Raw genomic sequence first — 16,303 nt, forward strand, 5'->3', positions numbered from 1 at the left:
TCGATATTAAAGGTATACAGTCACCTGTAATCTAAATATGCCAATATATGGTCAAAGGGGCGTTCCTTGGTATTCAAAATGCCGATGTGAGGGCGCTGTTTTTAAAAGCGGCCACCCGCTGTGATTGGTTAGATTTTCTCTTTCCATGGTAACTGTGGCAAAATTGGAACAGGTGACAGTATACCATTAAGGGGCCATTGACGCGTGGTTTGCAAAACCCTAGACTGGTCCCCTTTGAATCCTGAGAGCGAACTTTTGGAAACGAAAATCTGCAGAACAGCATTTCCACATTCGACTTTGGGTTTACCGCAATCACACAAAATTGAAGCAATACGGCAAAAATATCACCAACACCCTGGCCCCATCGTCCATTCTCTGATGTCTAACAACCCGATGTAATATTTTTAGCACTCTGTCCTATGTTGAAAGTCTTCAAGTTAAAGTTGTTTTCCTAACAAGACACTATAACGTGTTGCCAGTTGAAACATGAACTACCATGCACAGGCATATCATAAACCTAGCTTTTCACTCCAATTCCCCGTATGTACGTCACACCAGCCGTACCCATTGACCAAAATCGGCACATTTAATGTTTGATGTTGAAAAAATTATCATGCAGCTAAATGAATTACAAAACATTTAAAGCCCTACCCCATTTCCTGTGTAGAGGCCCACGATGCAATAAAAAGCATTAGGTTGGACTAAACCATAGGAGTAAGACGATTTCAGAGGGGATCTCATCGTTGCACAAAATTGGGAGCAAAGCTTTCCTGATGAGCAAAGTCAGATATGGGGACGTAGATGATTAAAACATGCACATGACGAGATTCGTAGCATTTTAGCGAGGATTAAACTCTTTTTGAACTGTCGTGCGCAAATCTGCACCAATGTACTACGAATGCGCAACAGAAATCGTGAATCTGCATGTCAGGTTTTGTTTTGAAATATTTCTTGTTAGAAAATTTACGAATTGAGATACGGACAACCAGTACTTTACTCTTTCTGTGGGAAACTCCAATAATCGTTTTCGTTGTCGTATTTTTGCACTTCCAAACCTTGGTTGAGGGGCGGGGGAGGGGAAAGGCTTTGAGGTCCAACGCGATGAATCGCGTCTACCCTGTGCGTATGTTGATTATCAAGGCGCCCTTTAGAGCAATACTCTGCTGGTCGACAATTCAAAGCTCCATTAAAATGAAAGAAAAATTATCTACATGACACATCGTAGAACGCTATATCATTGCAAATTGTCATCGTCAAAAGATAAAAAATTGAAAGACGGATTAAATCTGATAGTTCATCATTATTTTCGTGATTTTAGTTCTTGCTTATCATGAGGTGCCAAACTTTCCTTAGTACACTGGCACACGAAAACGTATGAATGGATTTCAGAGAACGAATGATTTCTTTGGAATCGCGGGCACCTCAAAAACTTGGTTGCCAAAAATATAGCGTCATCGAAAATATGAACATTACGTATTCGCTTGGCAAAATAAAAGCAGTAATAAGACTACAGAATTTTAGAATAAATAACACAGATAAAACGATGCCGCTACCGAGGTTTACATATTTAGTACCGTACAGAAAATAAACTGAGGCATTCGACCTGCTTCTGTTCATAATTCTTCAGGGCTTGTAATGTCTAACTTTTTAGTTCGGCTTTCAACATCGATGCGTTCCCGTTCAACTCTCTCGGAACAGCTACTATCGTATTAGTACTGGGAGTCTCGCCGTTGGTGGCGCTGTCCGCCGGTTTGGGCTTGAATCTCTCGTACATCCAAGAGGATATGAGAATGAAAAATAACGCGCAGACAAACATGAAGTTCAACTTGAAGTTCGCCGGGAAGAGCATGGAACACAATATTGCTGTGAGAAAGATTGCAAATGTTGCCGAGTAGATCTTGGCGATGTTATCAATGTTTTTGATTATTGCAGCGACAAGAAGGCCTCCAGCGCCCCCTAGCAATATGGTGAGAACCAGGAGCCAGGTGATTGTCATGTTTAAGTTTCCCTGTATCTCCAAAGGTTTGCCACGAGTGACGTAGAGAGCCCAGACGCTGGTCATTAAGACACCATAGAAATACAACTGTATTTGTTGCTCCATGAACGGCCGCCTGTCGTTTTTGAAAAGATACTGTAAAAAATACAGAAAATACGAAAGAATTTGGTCAGTGGTGGCAACGGGAGGAGCTTAAGAATCGGCAGTCTGAGAGTATACACAATAAAATTATCTTTGTCATATCCTCATATTGTACAGCATTGTTAGGGTCATTATCAACCCCGTCACCATCATATGTCGTCGTCATCATCATCATCATCATCATCATCACTGATTGTCACGTCATCATCACCATCATCATAGTTCGGTGCTGAAACTCGGGCAATGGCGTCTACGTTTTTAATATCAGGTTTTTGCGTTACTTAGACTACATCTACACACACTTCTGCTTTAGCATTAATACCTTAAAATCATTCAAATAAACAGTTAATGTGCAACATATTATGACACTACGGGCACGGGCTTCTCAATCAGTCTCTCGGCATTTATCCTTGCCATCATCGATGTTGTTGGCTTTTCAAGACCACATAGTACATTTCACATCAATGTATCCAAGTGGCAGTTTATCAACATTCTATAAAATATTGTCGTTATGATGAAACATTCAATCATCAAGTGCAATGGCCATTTTCACTTCAAATAACTACAACTACAATACCCGCTCATCTAATTAGATTTCGCTCAGATAGTTTTCACTAGGTCATCACGGTCAAAATGTTATAATTTGGAGTAAATCATAAAATTATGCTCCACGGATATATCGGCCGCGGACTACAGTAAACCTCTCGCTATCTTTAGTTAGATTTTTTTGTTATATCAAAGTTTACAGCTTTATGACTTAGCACAACCTGAAAGAGTAAGATCTGAAATACTTGAGCATGTGTTCTGGATCAATCCCTCTTCGGTTCGGTGGAAAAAATGTTATTAACTAGTCGTGAAGCACAAAGCAACCTTACCTCTGTGTAAATGGACGCCGCCGTCGACAATCCTGCGCTTATCAGACTGAGAAAGACTGCCTTGAGAAGGATATATGCGGAGGTTTCGGTCCCTACTTGGGCCGTGGAAGAGCCGGACACCTGCGACAGGCTTATACAAACATGAGTAGAAGGAGTGCCAGCCATCTCATCGGAGGGACGTCCCTCTTGAAGACGAAACGGTAAATCAGCGCCGTCATGATGACACGCGACTGGATCAGAACATTCCACACCGGCGGAGGGGTGAAGTGGAGGGCGTATAGGAATAGATTGTTGTTGATGCCGTATATAAAAGAAGGCACAGCAAATCTCCATGAAACTTTATGGTCTTTAAACCCCCCTGATATCCAAAAATTACAAGGCAGGTGGTGAGCTTGACCATTTCAATCAACACCACTATGGTGGACAAGGAGATGGGATATTGTCCGGCATTGTACTCTTTGACACCGTACGTTATCACTTGCTTGGCTACCTCGAAAGCAACGAAGGCGGCACATATGAGTAAGTTCCGTACGGTATTCGATGCTCTCCTCAGAGATGATGAAACATCCTTCTCCTTCTCAAACCGTTCAATGTCCTCTTCGGTCTTAAATGATGCCATCTGGATGAGCCTATCTCCCGGATCGTAATCGGACTCTGTTTCGGATGAATCGAGCAATCCCAACTCTGGTTCCTCCGAAGAAACAACGGACACCGTCTCCAGCTCTTGTCTCTTCTCTTCCAGGTTTTCCTCTTTAGATCCTGCCTCGGCGCTGTAAAAGCAATGTGAAAAGTGATGAGTGGTATAATAGGTTGGGAAAAGCAGTCCCTAGGTCAAATGGACTGTGGAAAAATCAATATTTTCACTGTTTCTGGCCCGATGAAGCCCCAGGAATTAATGTTCGATGAAACCCGTGGTGACATTAGTGTTCAGTTGTTTCTGTGTCGCGATTTTTTTTTCATTTGTATACACAAGCTGTGTGGAAAATCTGAAAATTTTGCGGTATTGTCAACAAACTCTCGATGAAGTGGTGACACTCACAGGGTGTTGTGTGCGTCAATATTAGACCGTGTTTGAAAACTATCCAATGGACACATTGTACTAAAAGCGATCGCAAGACAGTGGCGAGGCTTTCCTTACGCACAACAATTTACATTTGTTTGTTTTGAAATCAGGCGATGATCAACCAAGGTTATATTTTCCTAGGGAGGAATTCCTGTTCTTTGAACGTTTAAAGAGCCAGTAGCTGTAACGTATTGTTAATTTATTCATCGTTTTTGTTTTGTATGCCAATTGGAAGTGCTTTTCTCCCCAAAAGATGTTGAAACACTCATTATTTAGTTTGTCGACACAGTATCTATACGCGTAAAATGTATTTACATTTGAATTCTCTTCAAGACGAGATTTCACTTGTCAACAGTAAAAAACTGTTCACACATTTGCAGGCTGAGTTGACAAGCTGAATTCTGTACGCTTGGAAAAAAAAACTAAAAAAGTCATCAAAAGTTACAGCTACTGGCCCTTTGATAAACTTTGAACGCAAGTCAACTCTTATAAACACAAATGACAACATTTAAAGGTGTCACTCCCGCCTTCTATGGCCATGTATGGTATCGCCTGTGATTTTTGTAAATAGGTTAAACGTTGTGAGAATCAGTAACTGACCCGGAAACATTGCACCGCCCGCGTCATGCCAGTCTGAAAGCAGTGAAATCATAAAATGGAAAGAGATTTTTCACAGTTTGGTGAAATACGAGGACACGGCACGGTGGCAGTGATCGCGTAATTTGAAGGTGCTATCGCTTGAGGGCGCTTCTGACCCCGCGTCGCTTTCCGCATGCTGTCACTTTGTCCCTCGACAGTACACTTGCTTTGTCAGTGCTGTATGTATGGAACGGCCAAATGACCAAGTGACTTGCACAAAATTTTGTCAAATTTTTGACGGGCTCATTCTCTAGGTATCTAGGAACTAATTAGCAAAGCAAGATATGGCAATCGCTAATAGTTTTGAAGAAGTGTCTTGTGGCCATGTGGCAAAGGTTTAATATACGATATAGACCTAAAATATACAACACAAAATGGTCATGGTCGTACTTTCATCATGGATCTTTAATGGAACGAAGGGGTTGACCTTCTGATGACCCGCATAGGCGCAACCTACCCCGCTACAGATAGCTGGGTTTCCACGGCTAGGTATTGTTTATGACGGTTCCCGATTCCCTTCCGTGGTGTTATTTTCTATGTTCAATGTGTCTTGAGTTAGGCCTACTTGATATTTTTGTTATATGTAATTTAGGGACGAAATGTTGGCCTACGTCAAGGTAATTGTCACAGTTCTAGTGTTGGTCCAGATCGCCGGGCACAACTGGCTCCAGTGGACCATGCAATTTGCACAATGCAATGCTTGAAGGTGAAACTTCTTCACAATCATTGGCAAATAGAACAGTAAATCCGTGTCCATATACATAAATCTGAGTAAGATAAAACTGGCGATACCAGCTCTTTCTGAAGGTCAAAAAGGTCGCCGCTTGTCCATGGGCAATAAGATAGTACAGTGACATCATGCGGCGTTTCTTCCTGTATACGTCAAATACGCATAGCATAGCATAGCATAGCATAGCATAGCATAGCATTTCAATGCTATGAATATCCCTTCTACATTTTGCACTTATTGCATCTACACTTGCCTTTTGCCAATCTGCGTGTCCCATGCATGGTGCATCGCGGTAATGTCATTCTTTGGGTAGTTGTGTGTGTTTGATTGTAGAATCCGTACGCTACACTCCCTATCGTCGTCGTCTCTGCCGCCCGACCCGCGACTTGCGGACATGTTCTAGGTAGCTACAAACCCACAATGCAGAGATCACTCATGCATGCAAGGTCCAAAGTTCAAACCCTTCATCGGGCATCCGGCAGTTTTAAAAAATATGTATATTTACATTTATGGTGCGTTCGTAAAACTGAGATTGAACTGACAACTGCCTAATATCCGTCGCGATGCAGAGGCTAAATTTACAAACATTTTCTTTTCAAAACGAAACAACTTTATATCACATTTTACATTTTGTAGCTGGAACTTCTCGACAAATTTCATAAATTTGAGAGTGCAAGAAAGATTTTGCAGTATTACTCATATTTATAGGTTCTTTCCTGAGATATGGTTCATCGGGGATAGGAAAATTGAGATTCATTCTTTTTATTTTTTCCATCGAACCAACTTTATAATGTCATGAAATCATGTTGTGGAATACAGTGTATTTAGGTTTTACTTGTCAAACTTGTATTGAATTTGCATAAATTAATTTCCAGACCCGGCTGTGGAGTTGACGATAGTTAGGAATTGGTAGGTTTATTTCATTTTATTATACACAACAGTGGGACTTTTTTACTCGATTTTCTGGATAATGCACAATTTTTATGCCAAATGAATATTCTCAATCGATTATGACTCATTATCATCAGTGATTTGCATAATCACAACGATGCTCATAATACAGTTTGCATAAGTTGACATCTACATTTATGAAATCAACCGTACGAGAAGACTTTCAATCCATGCAACTCTAGTTACGAAAATATAGCAATGTTGTTTTGTTTTTTATTTTAGCTCACATTTGGTGTACCAATGTGAGGTTATCGTATAAGCTGAATCAGTTCATTTGCATCTGATTTGCATGTCTGTATGTCTGTATATTTGTGGGTATGTGCGGATGTATGTCCGTCACACACAAAGGCTCCCATACCGCCAAAGCTACCATCTCAGTATTTGGTGTACAGGTAGATGCAGGGGTTGAGATGTGAATTTGTTGAAATGAACACATCAGTGTCAAAAATGTGCAAATGAGGTAAGAAAAAGTGAAATCCTGCAAACGTGCAGGAGGCATGCCAGTGAGAAACAGGCAAACTCCACTGATCTTGACTCATTTCCTGTCATTGTTTATGAACTGTTACATATTAACAGACCAGCTGCAACCATAGACAGTAGATGGGGGAAGACCGTTTATACTAAACTAAGAGGGGCTTGTTTCTGCTATGCATGTTGCTAAAGTTGACCTCCAGTACCTAAAGTTAGACCTTAATTACTTTTGTCATTCTTGTTTTTCTGGTTTAAATATTTCTTGTTGTTTTTCTGGTTGTACTGTGCAGAAATCATTGCCATAACATCAACGTAGAATTTTCCTCCACTGAACAGATAGAAACAACATTTATTGTTGATCATTGGTAACCCATACTGGTATATACCAATTCTGATCAAATTTGAGCGACACCATATAATTGCGGTGTTTTTTTTATTTTTGCCAGCAGGAGAAAACTGCCCATACATGTATAAGTAATTTACCATGTTCATCAGTCATTTAGCGGATTTTGCTTTGCATATGGTATGTATAACAAGGCAACTACATGAACATAAAGGCCAAAGTTGTTGCTGCCTTGCTGAAAAGTAATATGGGTCCCAATGGATCAATCAGTGGGGTGCTGTGAATTTACATTGATAGGACTGACAGTTACAACTTGTTGTTTGCAATGTACATGTACATTTATCATGTAGTACAGTCTGTAACGGTTATTTTGATTGGCTAAAACCAATTTGCTGTAGGAATTCATCATTGAAGTTGCATTCACAAATATCAGGGGAGGGAGCTGGAAGAATTAAGGGGATTTGAGTGTTTGTGAATGGTTTAGGGTAGTAGAGGGAGATTTGAATGGTTTGGGGTGGTACAGGGAGATTTGAATGATTTGGGGTAGTAGAAGGGGGTTTGAATGGTGTGGGGTTGTAGAGGGGCATTTGAATGGTGTGGGGTAGTAGAGGGAGATTTGAATGATTTAGGGTAGTACAGGGAGATTTGAATGGTTTGGGGTATAGAGGGCATTTGAATGGTTTGGGGTAGTAGAGGGGGATTTAAATGCTTTAGGGTAGTACAGAGAGATTTGAATGGTTTGGGGTAGTAGAGGGGGATTTAAATGCTTTTGGTAGTACAGAGAGATTTGAATGGTTTGGGGTAGTAGAGGGGCATTTGAATGGTTTGGGTAGTAGAGGGGGATTTAAATGCTTTAGGGTAGTACAGAGAGATTTGAATGGTTTGGGGTAGTAGAGGGGTATTTGAATGGTTGGGGTAGTAGAGGGAGATTTGAATGGTTTGGGGTAGTAGAGGGCCATTTGAATGGTTTGGGTAGTACAGGGAGATTTGAATGGTTTGGGGTAGTAGAGGGGTATTTGAATGGTGTGGGGATAGTAAGGGAGACGTTTAAATTGTTTGCAAATGGTGTGGGGGGATCTGAAAATAATTTTATCCCCTAATTTTTTAGCTACTATAGACTATAGTCTATAGAAGTGATTGGGATGAGTATCGTCCGGCGTCCGGCGTCAGTCTGTATGTATGTATGTATGTATGTATGTATGTATGTATGTATGTCCGTTTGTGAGGCGCCCGTCCACTCAAATATCTTGAGAACCGCAGTACTTACTGATTTGATATTTGTTGTGTAGATGAAAAATATGATTTTGAGAAACTAATTTTTTTTAATTTTTTGATATTGTTGAAAATAGGCAAATTAATGCCCAAAAAGGCGTTTTTGGTAAAAAATCTTCTTCTTCATAACCGCTGGTCAGACAGCTTTGTTATTTGGTATACAGGTCCCTAGGGACAACCCAACTTAGATTTGTTCAAATTGTGATGAAATATGCAAATGTGTATTTTTAAGGAATTTTTTTGTCATTTTTGGTCCAAATTTGACTTACATTGTATGTAATTCTTGTACTGTATAAACCCTATCAATTCACCCAGAAAAAATAATTAATATTATTTTCAATAATTGAATAATCATCAAAGCCAAAATAATTTTAGTGTAGAATTATCAGAAAGTTCAACTTTTTGACAGTCCATAGTGAAATGCTTACCATCTTAGAGGATTAAAACATGTAAAGGCAACTTTCCTGAATCCCAACTTTGACATATTCTGAACCGTCATTTATTGTGCCCTGTATGTTATCTCAAAGAAATTGCTCGTAATAGTTTGTCATGATAGGGTGGTCAAATAAATAGAGATAGAGAGGTTCTAATCTTCATGTATGGTTGACTTGCTGAGGATAAAATACAATTACTTTTTGAGGAAAAAAATAGAGTGGTCAAAGTGATAGGGTTTTTAAGGTAAAGCTGGGCTGTAAGATTCCTCATGTGCTATTTATAGCAATTATGCAATCTGTGTAAACAGTGCAATGAAAGTGTTACATGATTCCTTACAATGCTTTTGATGACCTTGAACTTCTTAAGTTTCAAACATTTGTCTCTTCAGTGTGCTTTCTCTGAGTACGTACAGTCTCAACTTATTCAACAGAACTTACTTACAATGTTAATTTGAAAGTTAAAATGTGGTGGTTAGGATGAAAATAACCAGCTTAAGATTCTTTATAACCTGACAGATATGCTGTATTTTTATGACGTAAAGCTTGATTTAAGCAAGTCTTGTTTTCTTTAAAGGGGAAGTTTCACCAAGGATGAAGTTTACATATGTGGTAGCTCTGTGGTCATTTACCCAGGAAAAACTATTTCGCCATTTATAACTTGCGCGATTTTTGACAAAACCGATAAAAATGGTACAGGAAGTTGCCCATGTAATTGAATCATGGGAAAAAAGCTCCAAGCTGGAGCTTGCATCATGTGATATGGAAGGGACCATCTTAGGACGGGTATGGCCCCCACATTGTTGACTCACAGTAACACAGTAGTAAACAGCAACACAAATCTGACAGTGGACAGTTTATTAGAAGTGATTGATCGTTTATGCAAGGATACTCAGTATAAACAAAAGTTATGTAAATACGCACAGCCTGGTTTAAGCATGGGTGAGTGGACAATGCCATACCCATGGGAAGATGGTTCCTTCCATACACATTATGCAAGCTCCAAGCTTGGCGCTTTTTTTCCATGATTCAAATTATATTGGCAACTTCCTGTACTATTTCTGTCAGTTTTTGTAAAAAATCAGGCGAGTTATAAATGGCGACAATAGCTTTTCCGGGGTAAGTGACGACAAAGCTAGCACACATGTAAAAATCATCCTTGGTGGAACTTCCCCTTTAAATAGAATGTAATTAACTCTCGTTTATTAGCTACTATAGACTAATATAGTATGTACCATATGTACATGTATGTATGTATGTATGTATGTAGTATGTATGTACGTATGTCCGTTTGTGAGGCGTCCGTCCACTCAAATATCTGAGAACTGGCAGTACTTACTGATTTGATATTTATGTGTGGATGAAAAAATATGATTTGAGAAACTAATTTTATTAATTTTTGATATTGTTGAAAATATGCAAATTAGCACCAAAAAGGCGTTTTTGGTAAAAAATCTTCTTCATAACCACTGGTCAGACAGCTTTGTTATTTGGTATACAGGTCCCTTGGGATAACCCAACTTAGATTTGTTCAAATTGTGATGAAATATGCAAATCTGTATTTTTACAGAATTTGTTTTTCCCATTTTTGGTCAGGCCATCCTGAAATGAGCTATCAAAGATATCCACCTTCTTCATCAATACATGTGTCACAAAAGGTTATTCTCTACATAACACAGCAGAGCTCTGTCAACTGTTGAGTCGCTTGTTTTTCAAAACCGCTGGTCAGACAGCTTTAATATTTGGTTTACAAGTCCCTAGGATGACCTTAGTGAGATAATTTCATACAGTTAGGAAATACTTAATTTTGTATCCATGTCTATAGTAGCTTCAGGGACTTTGGCCCTATGTTTACATTTTCAGATTCCACAGTTTGGTAGGCATTTCAATAAAATACATTGCTATGTCACCAATGGCTCCAATTTTAATAATGATTAAACAAAGTCTGGAATCATTTTATAGCAATTCATGACTTTCATTTTGAAAAGCAAATCTAAATATTATGAACACCATTGAATTTTGATATAAAAAACAACAGTAGACCTGTAACAGGGACAGAAGTTGCAACTGTTGAAATTTTTTGTCAATATTTCTATTCAATGTATCAACTATAGTTTCTTGCTATCTCCCTACAGCATGCTGAAATACACAGTATCTGACTTGTCAACAGACTTGCCTGTCCAACACAATATGTGTATAGTGTTGTTGATGATTGAATTAGAGTCCAGACTGAAAGTCATCTGCCTACAATACAATATACAAGCTGTGTTAGTTAGCTGAATACTGGACAGTTCAACATGCTATAGGGAACAGAACGAAGACACCTAGCTGATATACTGAACAAAAATACTGCAAAAGTTATTAAAGTTAATACAGCTACTGTCATGTCCCTGTGTATGCCACTGGAATAATGATACTAAGTAAGTAATAGATAACTAAATACAGCAATAAATAAATGGATGTTCATAATAATAACAACAATAATGACAACAACAACAATAATATTAACAGACAGCCATGTTTGCATTATTTCAGTATATGGGAGAAGGAAGAACAAGATTTTTGTCAGAAATTTTTTTGTCAAATATAGATCAGAGTGCCTGAATATACAACACAAGAAATCCACAGGTGTCTGTAGCCCTGTCTTTTTTACTTTTACAGAAATGCCTGCATACAGCTACAAAACAAGCCAAATTTTCAGACGAATACCAAGTATCAAAAGTACTGTATATAGTCATGTACTACAGCTACTATTAACATTGAGTGTTTTACAGTATCTGGGGCCCTCTCACATACCAGTGGTAAAATTCACTTCTATTCCTATACGGTGACGTGTATTTGTCATTTTGCAACAAATACATTGCCCATAGAGAGGAACCAAGATCTAAATGATGAGGTGCTATATTGAATTGATATTTTTGTCAACATTTTTAATCTGTGTATCACCATTATTTTTTTCTCAAAACATGTTGAAATGTTTTCACAGCTTATTGACACAGCTTGAGTATGAAAATGTATGTTTATGTAATATTGACATTTCACTCTTGGGCTGCATGGACTGAAAAACTGTACAACTGCCAGCAAAACCAAGTGTACATACACATATGTAGCCTAGGATGACTTGATAAGCTGAATACTGTATATTGCAACATATTACGGTGCACAACAAGAGAGTCGAGTTGATATGAGGAGCAAAAATACTGAAAATTTTAGTTTATTATTGTTGGCTTAAATAGATGTTTTACCATATAATATTGGGGGATTTGAATATTTTTGATCATTTAATGGGGATTTGAAATATCTTTGAGGATACTGAGGGGCATGTACAAATAATTACGATTTCAATCGTGATTTCCCTAGCCTTGACAAACCCAATATTTGTGAATGCAGCCTTATGACTGTGAAACAGGCACAGATACAGAACGAGGTGACCTTTGCCCTCTGACTGACATTCCTGTGATTAAGATGACAAACTGATTTTTATATCATTTTTAGTAAGCTTACCATGCATTACAATACAGTGTTATCATAATATGGGAAACCATGTTAGCCCATATTGGTATAGTTTACTGGGCCATATGCTCAGTGACAAGCCATATATTATATTTGATGTGATATGTGTGTCAACACTCTTTTGCACGACATCTCCAATCACAGTCCCTCCATCAACTATGCTCTGATATATATATATCTGGTGCATTGATATACTTGATGAAGTTTTTAGAAGGGACTATAAATTCAAAATCATAGAAAAAATGCATGACTTTGTCAGTCTGGCATAGTCAGTAAAATTTTCATTCAGATTTAAAAACTAAACAAAAATTTAACCACAGTACAATGCAGTGTGCTCCACCGCATTGAAAAATCTAAGAGGGATGGCTAATTTACATAAAAATGCATAAGTTGTATATTTTATTGTGGTGGAAATATATTCGGTTGTATGGTTATTTACATATGAAGAGGTTGCTCCTAATACAGAGGGGTGGCCCATCCCTCAAAAATCCCCTTTTGGAGAACCCTGCAGTTGACCCCATTTTTGGTGCTTTAGTAATAGAATTGAGGATTTCACAAATTAGCAAATTTAACATTATAAATAATCAAATAGAAGTATACTTGTCTGCTTGCATTTATTTTTATCTTATTTCATGCTCTTGCATATGCATGCAAGTATTTTAGGAATGTTTGAAGGCCCAAACCCCCACCCCTCCCTCTACGCCAACCCCTCTAAGGCTACGGATGTGTACCATGTAATCTGATGTGACAAATGGATACACATGCGTGGACACCAACTGGTGTTGGTCCAATTATCATTGGAGGATGGACTGTGAATTAATCTTTGAAAAGTGTGCTGAGTGATGATAGAATTTCACAAAGATTTTGTGTAAGGTAGTGGTATTTATCTATGGAATTATAAAAATTGATGACCCAAAGTCTGATCTAATCTTTACTATGATTATGTTTAAACTGACTAAATAACTGAAAAAATATGTAAATTCAGTATTTTATTCTACTGTACTTGATTTGAAGACTAAGTTAGCATAGCAAACAGATAACCAATTGCATAAGAAAATGTGAAACCCGTGACTTCAGTTGAACTGAATTTCATAAAAAAAAAATTTAACATGAAAAATGTGAACATCTTGATTTTGATATCATAGTGTCGGTGAATTATGTTGTGACGAAAATTTTGATGGTTATTTATACCAGGGTGCCAGTTAGAATTTGTGAGGGGAAACAAATTATTTTACTACCACACAAATTAAAAGGTATTTCATGATTTATATGTAGTTTGTTTATGTGTATCCAGGCAACCTATAAATTGTCTGAGTAAAACTACAGTAAACATAAAACGTGGCAACCATAATTGATGCATTTTAACATTCAAATTTTTACCGACAGTTGAGTGTGTTTTTTTATTGGCTGTTTCAAACTGATTTTTTAACTACCACATTGTTGTTGATTGATGTCTGAAATATCACACACTTTTAAAAGTGTGTGATATAGTATAAACATGATATGACGTGGACAGAAAGTGATATTGAAGGTTACTTTAAAGCAACATACAAGAAGTGGTACAGTATGTTGGCCAGCCACAAACTGGCAACCTCATACCTGTAAATTGTAATAGACAAAACATGGAGGCCCTTTGGCGGCTCTTTATACTACAGTCTGTTGCCGTACGATTTCTTGAATATTGCCTAAAGACTAGTGATTTATTCATTTACATTCATTATGCAAGTCAGTTAATTTATTTGTTTAAAATTGTTTGACCCATTCTTATCGTCTTCAATTAGGTGCACCTCTGTAGGAAAAAGTGTGCAAAGTTAAAATGAGACAGACAAATTTTGTAAAGGATTGCTTACTTAAGTTTGTTATATCACCGTGGGTGGAGGGACGGTGGTTAAGCTTATATGTACGCATCATCCACATGATTTGCAGTGTACCTTCGTCAGCAACAACCTAGGTACCTACAGACTCTGTGTCAAAGGTCACACCCGATAATGTCTATCACCTGATTACGTCATCTTCTTGCATAGCGTTCATTTCCGGCCATGGCCATTGCAAATCTACATGATACAGTGAATTTGTTGGGACTTGCATGTGATATAACTACAAGTAACGAAGGCAGAAAACAAGAAAAGCAGTCCACGAATTACTGTTGGGAACCATCTAAATATTAAAGTTCTCGGCTACAACTGTGGTTGACGTTTGACCCATGGCGGAGAAACTCGTATTGCTTAAACAATAGACGCCATGGCATTGTTTATAACACCTACGTACGCTTAGTAATTAATGATACTAATTTGTCTCTGATCATGTGAATATCTCACACTGCCACACTGACGTGCCTAAAACGTGAAGATAGAAGGCTAACTCAAATGGTAACCTGTGTAGATAGGGTGTTTGTCAATATCACTCAGTGTATATTCAAGTAAAACGTCAAGTTAGCAACTTGTGTATTGAATTTGAGCTCCAGTTACATACTGGCATAGACTCACTTTCAAGGGTCTTATTCTGTCCCCGGCCCCTCTATCGCTGTGCCCTAAACTACTAAACGGAAATGACGATCACTGAAGCGAACGCTAAAGTCATCTTGATGCAACTGAAAAAAAATGTTATAAGATCAAATACGCAGTGTGTATTAAAAAAGTACATTCTAATAAGAAAACATTTATGTAGTCATATCAAAATATGTCGTTGGGGGCGTTCAAATAAACTGACACGACACACCCGTACACTAATACACGTACACAGGCCTCGTCACTACGAACCTCTCTGAATCCATTAATTATGTGAGACCACAGGAACCCAATGATCTTGAACAAACAACATATCTTACCCCTGAATTTCGGACTGTGGCGCGAACGCCATCGTGCCGCCCGTGTCTTGTTGATTTTCTTCTTCGGCCATGGCCAAAGGTGGCGGCCGCGGGCCGTCTGCAGACACCGGCACTACGGCCATGAGTAACGGCCGTGCGCCTGATCAGCTGAGCTGCCGACACCTGACAGCGCCCGCTTGTGATCCTAGTATGTTGACCCAATATTTGCATACAATAACAAGTTGCCGACGCTGTTCGGAAACTCGTATCTAGGGATGGTACAGTACTGGGCGAGATTTTTACACGAGGACCCCTCGAATCCCCCCCCCGTAAAATTATATTTTACGGGGCGCGGGTATACTGGCGGTTAAATCTGCGTGGCCGGTAACACACCCTGCCACGCAGAGCTAACTGGCCGTTGCTGCTGCGGTTCCGTAGCCCTACATTGCTAGTTGTGTAGGCCCCACTCCCCCAACACGCAAACTGGCCGTAGCGTAGGACCCTAATGTGTTAGGCCTAAGCTTAACACACAGCGTGAAGCTCTCAAAGTTTTCACTGTATGATTTCTGTAAACTAGAAATAAGGAATATTAAATACAATAGTTTACGATGAAAAAAATCGTTAATTGCCTGACGGTACACGTAGAGAGGGCGACAGCTGTATGATGTCGTCACAAACTGTATTTGCATATTAGTGCACTACCCACACGAGTGATAAGCTTTCTCCTATAAAACACCACGATCCTGGGCTAAAGGGACACCCTTATTGCCCTTTCCCTGTTCTCACTAGTTCTTGTTAACATTGTGTATTTACGTGGTCTTAGTCCCTCGTTGTCATTGAAATAGTTATCAGGTTGGTTTATTTGCTTTTAGAAGTTAACAAATGACCTGCCTGAACAAGTGAGCGACGGACGTTTATTGCGTCATCCCATGGATGCCATGATCAGCCATTTTCTAACTGTCAAAAAGACTCAAAACAAAGCACGCGGCTTTGCTCTGCATGCTTGTGTTGTTGATGTTTTCATTTCTGCAAACAGCAGTAACAATTCATTGGCTCATCGACTTGTAAAAAT

General features: G+C 38.8%; 1 pseudogene; it reads right to left on the reverse strand.

Moving 5' to 3' along the window:
* Positions 1-1,473: 1,473 nt before the first annotated feature.
* Positions 1,474-15,427, reverse strand: LOC139122903 (uncharacterized; annotated as a pseudogene).
* Between the last annotated feature and the right edge of the window lie 876 nt (positions 15,428-16,303).

This window comes from Ptychodera flava, chromosome 22 (assembly GCF_041260155.1).
Source record: "Ptychodera flava strain L36383 chromosome 22, AS_Pfla_20210202, whole genome shotgun sequence".
Lineage (NCBI taxonomy): Eukaryota > Metazoa > Hemichordata > Enteropneusta > Ptychoderidae > Ptychodera > Ptychodera flava.